We start from the raw sequence: 9,505 nt of genomic DNA on the forward strand, positions 1-9,505 counted from the left end.
TTTTCTCATTTAACATTCACAACAATCCCATGAGTTGGGTGTTATTGTCCCCTATTTATAGATCAAACAGATCTGAGGCTCTGAGGATAAATCACTTGTCTAAGGTCACAGAAAGGAAGCAGTGGGGCTGGCTCTGTAAGACTAGAAATCTCAGCTTTTTTGTTCTCTTCACTTTTCAGATCAGCTGGTCAGTGGCACCAGGGTTGAGGAAATATGACAGTTATTTTTAAATGTATCTCATGCCATAACCCTCATCAGTCTTTTGTCTTCTGGTTGTCCCCATCACCTCACCTCCTCATCTGTTGAAGGTTTGAGGTTTAAGGTCGTCTGTGACCCTGAATGCAGCCGGTGAGCACCTTGGTGCTGCGCCTCTGGGGACTTACTTGCAGCTTCACAAGGTTGACAAGGTTTAGGAAATGTCCATTCTGATTTGCAAATAGGTCTGACATGGACATGCTTCCAGCTGGCTGGTGATTTCGATAACAACCCCTCCTCCTCTGTGCTAATTGACAGAAATTAAATGTCCCTGGCACACTTTGTAATTCAGAAAATGCATGTGCTGATTAGTTAATCCCCTGCTGGACACGCCATTATGACCAAGGGGCTCCAGGCCAAAGTCCTAGCTCTCACTCCATCTCCATTTAAAGTCACAGAATGTTTTCTTCCTGGGTAGAAATCAGTGTCACCTCTTTCATTTATTCATTCATTTTCATTCAACAAATATTGATTGAGCATCTACTGTGTGTGAGGTTTTGTTCCATACAGTTGGGATACAGCAGTGAACAAAGCAAGTAATGTTCCTGCCTTCATGAACGGGAGTAAATGGTAAACCATTAAACACACAGGATTGTTTCTATATGACAGATGTTATGAAGGAAACAAAGAGGTGGGACGGAGAATGGCTGGGGGGTATGCACGACATTGGGTAGGGTGGCCAGGAAAGGATTCTCCAAGGAGGTGAGATTTCAACTGAGATTTGAAGACTGAGAAGGAATCGGACATGCAGTTAGTGAGATGAAGAGGAACAAGCTCAAAGTGTCAAGGAAATTCATTCATTTATCAAACATTTTTGATCATACATTCAATATGTGTTGAATGAACAACTGGAGAATAAATGAATCCTCTTTTTCCTGCCAAGAAGGACCTTCACAGGAAAGATGAACTTATGGGCGATGCCACAAGCTTAGAGGCAAGTTACTTCCATTTTCTCCAGCCCTGTTTCACCTCTCAAACAAGGGGCTTGGCTCAGGCACTAGCATTCCAGGACTGCAGGATCTTAAGTACTCACCTTCCAAAGGGACTGGCCCTCACAGCTCTTTAAAGCCATGACTCTGCAGCAAGCAAAAAGCAATCTCATTTTTCTAAGCAGTCAAAATGGTTGTTTCGAATTATGTAGACAAGGCATAAAACGTCATCTGCTTTGTTATCATTAGGATATATGTATTGAATTCCCACGCCCACTTACTCATTCCGAGAATATTATTATTAGTTGCGAATCTCCCTCTCCCCTTCCCTCCCTCCCTCCTCCTCCCTACCCCCCACCTCCTTCATTCTCTTCTGCTCACCTTTCTCTGGCCTAGCAGTGGAGAGCCCAGGCTATAGAATCAGAACACCCATTGTACCTCAAGTGTGACTCACTGTGTGACTTTGGGCGAGTCACTTCACCTCTCTGAGTCTCAATTTTCTCATCTATATAATAGGAAGAATAATAGAGGCCCTCTCATGGCAATCATATAAAGCAAATACTGAGCTATTGTTATCCTCATTTTGTGGATTAGGATGTAAAATTTTAAGAACTCTATTCAGGTTTTTAAGGCAAAAGAAACTCCAGTAATGAGTGTGACCATGAGCCAGTTTAATGATCTGTATCCACCTGTAGGGTTTTCCATTCTTTGAGATAATCAAGAACCAGGAACATAATAAATAGCCTTGAAGAGGTCTCTTAATTTATAGTAATACTTTTGAGCCAACGATGATAGACAGACCCCCTGCCTTGTGCCAGACACTTTTATGTGCTTTACTTATATTGACTGATTTTAAAATCTCACTACAACCATACAAAGTAAATACTATTACTATGCCCATTTTACAGGTAAAGAAGCTAAGACCTAGAGAGATTAAATAGTTTCCATGGGACAGTTGGGACTTGGTGGAGCTTGGGAATAAACCCAGGCAATCGGATTCCAGTGGATGCTGCTAGCTGCTTGCCACCTCATTTAAGATGAGACACAAAAGCTTTCCTGCAGACATCAGGGTTTTCTACTTCAAGCAGACCTCTCCCCTGAGCGCTCAATAAACAAAGCATTATTACCTGCCTAATCCTAAAACCCCTGGCCTGTAGACACAGGACTGATAAGAGCTGCTACCCAGTACTGTACAACGCCAGCCATAGGTAAATTCACACCTCCTGCCACTGATGGGATTTTTGAGTGTCCATTAAAATGTCAGTGGATCTCAGAGTTGAAGTTCTTTCTACATCATTTAGCACAACCTGGAAGATCTGATTCATGTGGCAGCTGGCCTTCCCGTGGCAGTTACTTCCTTATTACTTCCCTGTCCCTGCGCTCACCCTCAGAAATGCTACGTCACAATAAAGGTAGTTAAAGAGCTAACAAACCACCACTACTCCCTTGAGATCCAGAAGCAGTTGTCTCAAATCACCTTGCCTCCAGTCTCGGAGGGATATGCCCCCAGCTGCTGATGCCAGGCCTGATGTGCAGATCAAAGCAGCCATTTCCAGGCCCCCTGTGATAGCAACGGGTTGACCCATCTCCAAAGGCAGGTGCCCAGCATCAGTGCCGGTACCCACTTAGGCACAGGAGGAGAAGCAGACTATGTCTAACACAGGTGTCTTCCCTTCTTAGGGCTAAAAGTTGTGAATAGCAGGCTGAAACTCCTGCCTGTGTTTGGGGGTGTACGATGGAGACAGCATAACTCCAAATCCTGTGTAACTTATTGTCATGATGGGACGCAGAATGCGTCCTCGTAATCACAGGCTTTCTATTCATTCCTGCTTCTCCCGTTGAATAGGAAGCAGCCACCTGGAGCCTCCAATGGCTCTTACTTGCTGTTATTCTGAGTGGAGCACGCCCGCAAAGGAGTAAGTCCTGTCTTGCATCGGCAGGCCTTGAGAGCACAGAGAAGCTCAGCTGTTAGCCCAGACGTGGCTGCCTGCTTGAAAACTCAGGCTCCTTCAGTATACTTAGTCTCTGTAACCACGATTCATGCTTCTGCCTTTGGAGAGGGGGGGTTTTGGTCAGACTCCCCAAACCGATATTTCCCATAAACTTTGCTTGCAAGATCCAGCTGTCCTGTGCCACCCCGCAAAGAATGAACCTGTCTGTGATCATCATTAAAATTTCCCCAAAGACAAAACTGGCCTGTTAAATCAGCAGGAGTCGTTGGATAGGAAAGGAATCAGGCTCCAAATGAAAGACATAGGGCAGGAGATGGAAAACTCCCTCTCCTACTTATTTCCCGTTTTACTGGGTTTTCATGGGAATTCACTTGTGGACAAACTCCGAGCCTGGGTCTTTTAGAAAGCAAATATTTTAAAATGTTATTGGACCAATTTCTCATCATCCTTTTAGCTTTCTCCTGTCCCCCTTCAGCATGGTCAGTTGGGACTTCATTTGCACTCAGAAGGGCCAAGAGCCAAGCACTGGCAGCAAAGTCACAGAGAGCAGCCAGCTCCTGTGATGCCCATCCAAACCGCCTGCCCTCACCTGGACAAGGGGCAGCTGCAAGTGTTGGCTGCACTTCCTTCTGGGCATCCTCAGCCTCGGGAAGAGAAAAGGCACCAGGGGCTAGGCAGGAAGGGGAGGACACTGGCTACATGTGTGGGGATGACAGGAATGCAGGTTGGGTTTGGAAATCAAAAATAAAATATTTGAGGCTTTGGAGAAATTCTGGGGGCTCATGAATTTTAACTTTATTTTTAAAATAATTTCAGACTTTTAGAAATGTTGCTAAAATAGTACAAGGAATTCCTGTATACCCTTCAGAACTAGGTTCCCTAGATATTAACATTTTACTATGTTTGTTTTGATCCTCTCTCTCTTTTATATATGTATATACATATATATTAATTAATTATTAAATTACAATTTAATATAAATTATATATATAATTTTTCTGAACCATTTGGAAGTAAGCTAAAAATCAAGTGCCCATTTTCCCCTAAACATTTCAGTGTGTATTTCCTAAAAACAAGGGTGTTACATAATCACAATGCAATTACCAAAATCAGGAAATTAACATTGGTATAGCACTATTAACTGCTCTACAGATCTTATCCAATTGTCCTATCCTTTTCCTTTACAGAGAAAACAGATTTTGATGTCTTGTCTAGGATCCCATCTAGGACCACATATTGCATTTGTCATATCTCTTTAGTTTCTTTTAATCTGGAACAGTTCCTCAAGATTCATTGTCTTCCGTGATCCTGGCATTTCAAAGAATATAGGCCATTTATTTTATAGAATGTCTCTCAATTAGGCTTTGTCTGACATTTCTTCATCAGTAGATTCAGATTATTCATTTTGGGCAGTAATGGATGATAATCCTTACAAATAATCAAATAGGAATCCCTGAGTCCATACTATATAAAGAAATGAGGGAGAAGGAAAAGCTCTTCCTTACAGTAGAGTGCCAACTAAAAAATGTAGAAGGAATGATGGAATTTTTTAAAATCCCAGTTTGACAACCACTGCAGTAACAAATGGTTCGAGCAAAAGTCATCAATGGTATTAAAACTAGTGTATCAGTGTATCTCCTCAAAAGATATTTATTAATCACAAAGGGGAAAATAACAATTTTATAGTGAAGAAAGCTGGTAGACAACCACCTTAACCAAAAGATCAAAGTTAGCATCCCCAGTAATGGGGAAATAGATAGTGTGTACCTCCCGATATGATGAACGGAGGACACAACATCTCTTTTGTGAAACGAAAAGACAAACTCCTGCCCAAAAGACTTAAGAATTTTAAAGAACTATAGTTCTAACCAGGCTGCATTCACAATAGATTCTGAAATCCTTTTCACCTTCACAGACCCCGCCTTCCCAGGAGGAGCTAGCAATAACCAGATACTGAAGAGAGCAAATCGTCTGCTTGAATGGAAACCGCTCGGTACAGAGCTGTGGACCATGTGATACTCCTTGGACATCAGGGATGGTACAGGAATACCAGTAGGCTGGCTTCCAAAACAGAAGGGTAATACGAGAAAAAGCAAATCTGTCTTCCCACAGTATCAATGGGTGGCGGGCCAGGTTGGAGAAAAGCACGTGAGTCATGTGCCGCTACAGGTTACACCAGACTCCTGGCTCTCCTGTTATTCTGTTCTGCTGTCAAAGCCAAACTTTGTCTTGCCAATTTCTCACACCTTGGCACCTAACTGACAAATGAAAAGACCGGACATCAAATGCCTCCCAACACTGTGTCTGGCCTATCGCTCCAGCTCAGATTTAGAGCAGTACAGGGGATGGCATAATATTCTCCTCTCAGGTGTTCAAGCCAGAGAGGCCAGTGCTTCTTCACAACGTCCCCAGCCTTCACTCCCTCCCCTGACTGTGCATCCTGCATCACTCCACCACATCCACATTCTTTTCCATTCCAATTCCGTTCTGTCTTTCCACCCTGACACTTTCTGATCCAGAGGGTTCTTGTTAGACTATACCAATCAAGGAAATAAGGACTTAGTACATAAATAATCTCAGACAAGAAACATGCATGATGTTATAAGAGAGATGCCACAGACTGCAGTGCTTATTGAGAGGCTATTTCAAGTCTAAAGATATAAAAATCAGTTATAACCATGCAGGCTTTTTTGTTCAGAAATAAGTCATCTTAAAGAAGTCAAAAGAAGATATTCTACCCCTCTTTTTCAAAAAAACTATAATTTAAAATATAAATTTTAAATTATCTGTGCTAACCTGAGAGAGAGATTGTACAGCTAAATGAAATGCACAAATACCCCCAGACTCTTTGAGCCATGTGTTTTCATCTTCTCCCCCATCTTAAGACATCAATAAGAATTTCATTTCTAAAAGCACATGCCACCTTGTTTATCAAAGACAATGACAGGAATGCAGCATGATTTGGAGATGCATTGATAGATGGTTTTGAAGTTCAGTATCATAATTTTGCACTGAAGCATCCCCAGTCTTTCATCCAGTCCTGCTGGTAAGGAGCCAAGCCAAACCATGAGCTGAGTAAGGACTGTACTTTGTGGTTACAGAAATGTTTCCCTCTGTGTGAAGCTGTCACTTGCAGGGCTCAAACTGGCACCCGTGTCTTAATGGGATGACTAACTTAATGGACTTCTTAATCATAGCCTTCTCTTGGTTAACCCCAGGGGAAGGTGATAATAGGCAACAAGAAGCCCCACAGCATTGGCTTTATCTGCCAAGAGGTGAGTGAGAAGCAAGAAGTATGATGAGACCACAGAAAGGCCAATGTAGTGACAACACCTCCTTCTTACATGTGGTCCATGATGGTACTGCCAATTGTCGGTCATCCCTTTTCTCTGAACTACTGTGACTAAATGTTGGTTCCATTTCCTCTGGAATGAATTCGGGTTTGGCTGGCTCCTCATTAGCCTCAGGAGCAATGAATAGAGAGATGCTGCCTTCAGATTCTGGCATCTACTTGTTACAATCATGAGGCCTTACAACCCACCTATAGATAGGTTTCAAAGACTTCACTTGCCAGGGCAAAGTCATAGAGTGTCAGAGTTGGAAGGAATTTTAGTTTTATAGGTGATATACAGAAAGGTTAAGTATAGGCAAGGTGTCCACACAAAAGCAAGTTGTATAAGCTGGGTGGGGATGGGGGAACAACACAGCTTTTAATGCCCAGAAACCATTAGACCACATTGGCTAATTATAGCTTTGTCCCCAAGGCCCTCTCGCTCAGACTTTCTTCTCCTTAGACTGGCTTCCCCCTCTCACATTTAGAATAACAAGAAACCACCACTCCTAATTTTACACTTGCTGTTTTTTCATCTCTGGGAACTTTCCATGTCTTATAGTTTCATGGAGGGTTTCATGAAGATTTAGCTTTCCTTTGAAACTGCTTAGCCAAATAAACCAAATATTTTTTTCTAAAGCACAAAATGAAGACTATGATTTGTTCCCAGCCAAACTCAGAAGCGTACGAAAAGCTCCCCCATTTGCTAAAGTTTTCATCTCCAGACTGTGAGCTCCAGCATATATATTCCAAATTGTTGTGGGTCAAAAAGTGCTGGAGGTGGTGGGAATGCAGCCAAGGATGAAGTAGAATGATTAGAATGAGGTCAGCCCAGAAATGCACCGGAGAATAGTCTGCTAACCATGAAGTCTGAGTTTCATCTTCTGGAATTGTTGCTTCTTATTCCTGCATGCTGGGTCAGGGGGAGAGGGTGTTGTTTAGGGGGAAAAAGGAGGAAAGAGAAAATGGAAGAGGAGAAAAATTCACTCCTCCATGGAAGTATCAGCAGAAAATCTATAGACTCTTTTGTCTCTGCTTCTTTTTTCAGTACAATGTTTTTAATAGACCAAAAGACAATCTTTATGACATAATAGGTATGTGAATAATGTTTATAAAAAGGGTATATATAACATGTTAGTCATTATCAACTATCGTATAAATAAACCTTAGATATGTAAAATATATAAACATATAAAAATTATTTTATAGGGCAGTGGACACTTTTCATATCTTCGTTCCAAAAAATAGAGAGTTCCAGGGCTGGCATCTTATTCTTCATTAGTATATTGCACTGTAAAGCGAAAAGGTTTGGTGGGGTTTCATTTGTTTGTTTTCTGGTTTTGTAATTTATAATAATCTGAATGGATTACTTTGAAATGTCTGTTGCATATGTGTTGGTATTGTTTGCCCACACGGAGTCATCAGAGATCCGTCCCACATTTTGCATCCTGGAAAATCAAAAGGAGTTTTCCAGTGAGAAGAAAAACACAGAGAAGAAGCCTCCACTGTTGGGTAACTCAAATTTGTACCACTGACAGCTTCTTGTAAGTCTGAGGAAATGGGAAGTTTAAGATCAAATTTGTTGTCTCTCACTTAAGCACTGGGCATTGGATAACTTTTCTGCTGGGAAGGAAGTACATATTTTTGTTAAGTTCTTTCTTCATGGACTTGACATGTTCTAGGGGAAACTAGAAGTCATGGCCCTAAGCCACCTTTCTTCAGGACCACTCTCCACCATCCGTTTTCAAAGAACCATCCACATATCAATTCTCTGATGTTCCGTGATTCATTGGCAGACTCAATGCTTTCAGAGCCCAGAGTTTTATTTGTTTGGGTTTGTGGCTCTAAAGAAGTGTTAAGTTTGCTCTACCACCGAGACTGATCAGAAGAAGCAAAGGGGAAAAGGGAGCTCCCTTGCTGGAGAGGTTCGCTTGCACCTCTGACCCCCCCTGACCACAGCCAAGAGAAGCACTGGGCCAGCAGCCGGTGCGTGAAATGCCATCTACTCTTCACGCAGTGAGGGGTCATCATGTGAGAGTGGAGAGGTCACCCAAGTCTCCTTTGCCAAAAATGCATATTGTTCCCAGCTGTAAGCTTGTGAAGCACAATATGTGTTTTTGCATGAAACAATAAAAGAGGTTTATTTTCACTTAATAGACCCATCCCTCAGGCCTGGTGTTTTCAGTAGCTGGCTTGGAGCAGGGAGTATATCATGTATTAAATGTCAACATTGTGCATTTTATTGTTCCCAAAGAGCTTTGGCCCCTGGCAGCTGCCCTGGACATCCAAAAGGAGGGCTGAGAGGAGTCCTTCGTCAGACAGGAATTGCTTAGTTTCAGTGGGGATGGCTGAGCGCGGGGGTGAGTGACACTTCCCCTCAACGCTGAGTTCACCAGGCTGAGCTCACCAGGCTGAGTTCGCCTCCCTAGAGCAAACTCCGGTTTGTGCAAACACGAGGGCCCAAGAAGGCCTCTCAGCCAGAAACTTTCTCTGCTTGCTTAGTGCAGGAGTTAGTAGCACAGCCTCAATAGTCTGACTGCCTGTCACTTACCAGCTGTGTGGCCTTGGGCAAGTTACTTAACCTCTCTGTGACTCAGGTTCTTGTCTGGAAAATGGAGCTGTAATAGCTCCTTCCTGAGGGATGTTAAGGATGAAATGTCTTAAAACAAGTAGAGTGCTTTGAACAGTGCCTGGCACATACAAGCACTCAATACAATTCATGTTTTACCACCTTCATAATGTTTGCCCTATCCACCAACCAATTATATTATTATTTACCTAATGTTCTTCTTTTAATTAACTCAATTTTAACCTAAAACTTGATAGAAAACTTTATATCCCAACTGTAAATGGGGAATTATCATTTGCTGCAAATATAAGGTAACAGTAAATAGTAATAATAGCTGATATTTACCAAGTCCTTGCTCCTTCCCGGCCATTGTGCTAAGTGTCTTGACTGGTTAAAATACTCACAACCCTATGAAGACAGTACTGTCATTTTACAGAGGAGGAAACTGAGGTCCTGACAGATTAGCAAA

General features: G+C 42.3%; 1 protein-coding gene across 1 annotated transcript in view; it reads left to right on the plus strand.

Moving 5' to 3' along the window:
- SH3RF2 (SH3 domain containing ring finger 2) overlaps positions 1-5,771 on the plus strand; it is a 135,040-nt gene extending 129,269 nt beyond the window's left edge. Inside the window, exon 11 of the mRNA XM_061189791.1 lies at positions 5,052-5,771. The gene's annotated coding sequence lies outside the window, so the exon portion shown is untranslated. The remainder of the gene's footprint in view (positions 1-5,051) is intronic.
- The last annotated feature ends 3,734 nt before the right edge of the window (positions 5,772-9,505 follow it).

This window comes from Eubalaena glacialis, chromosome 4, assembly GCF_028564815.1.
Source record: "Eubalaena glacialis isolate mEubGla1 chromosome 4, mEubGla1.1.hap2.+ XY, whole genome shotgun sequence".
NCBI classification, from domain to species: Eukaryota; Metazoa; Chordata; class Mammalia; order Artiodactyla; family Balaenidae; genus Eubalaena; species Eubalaena glacialis.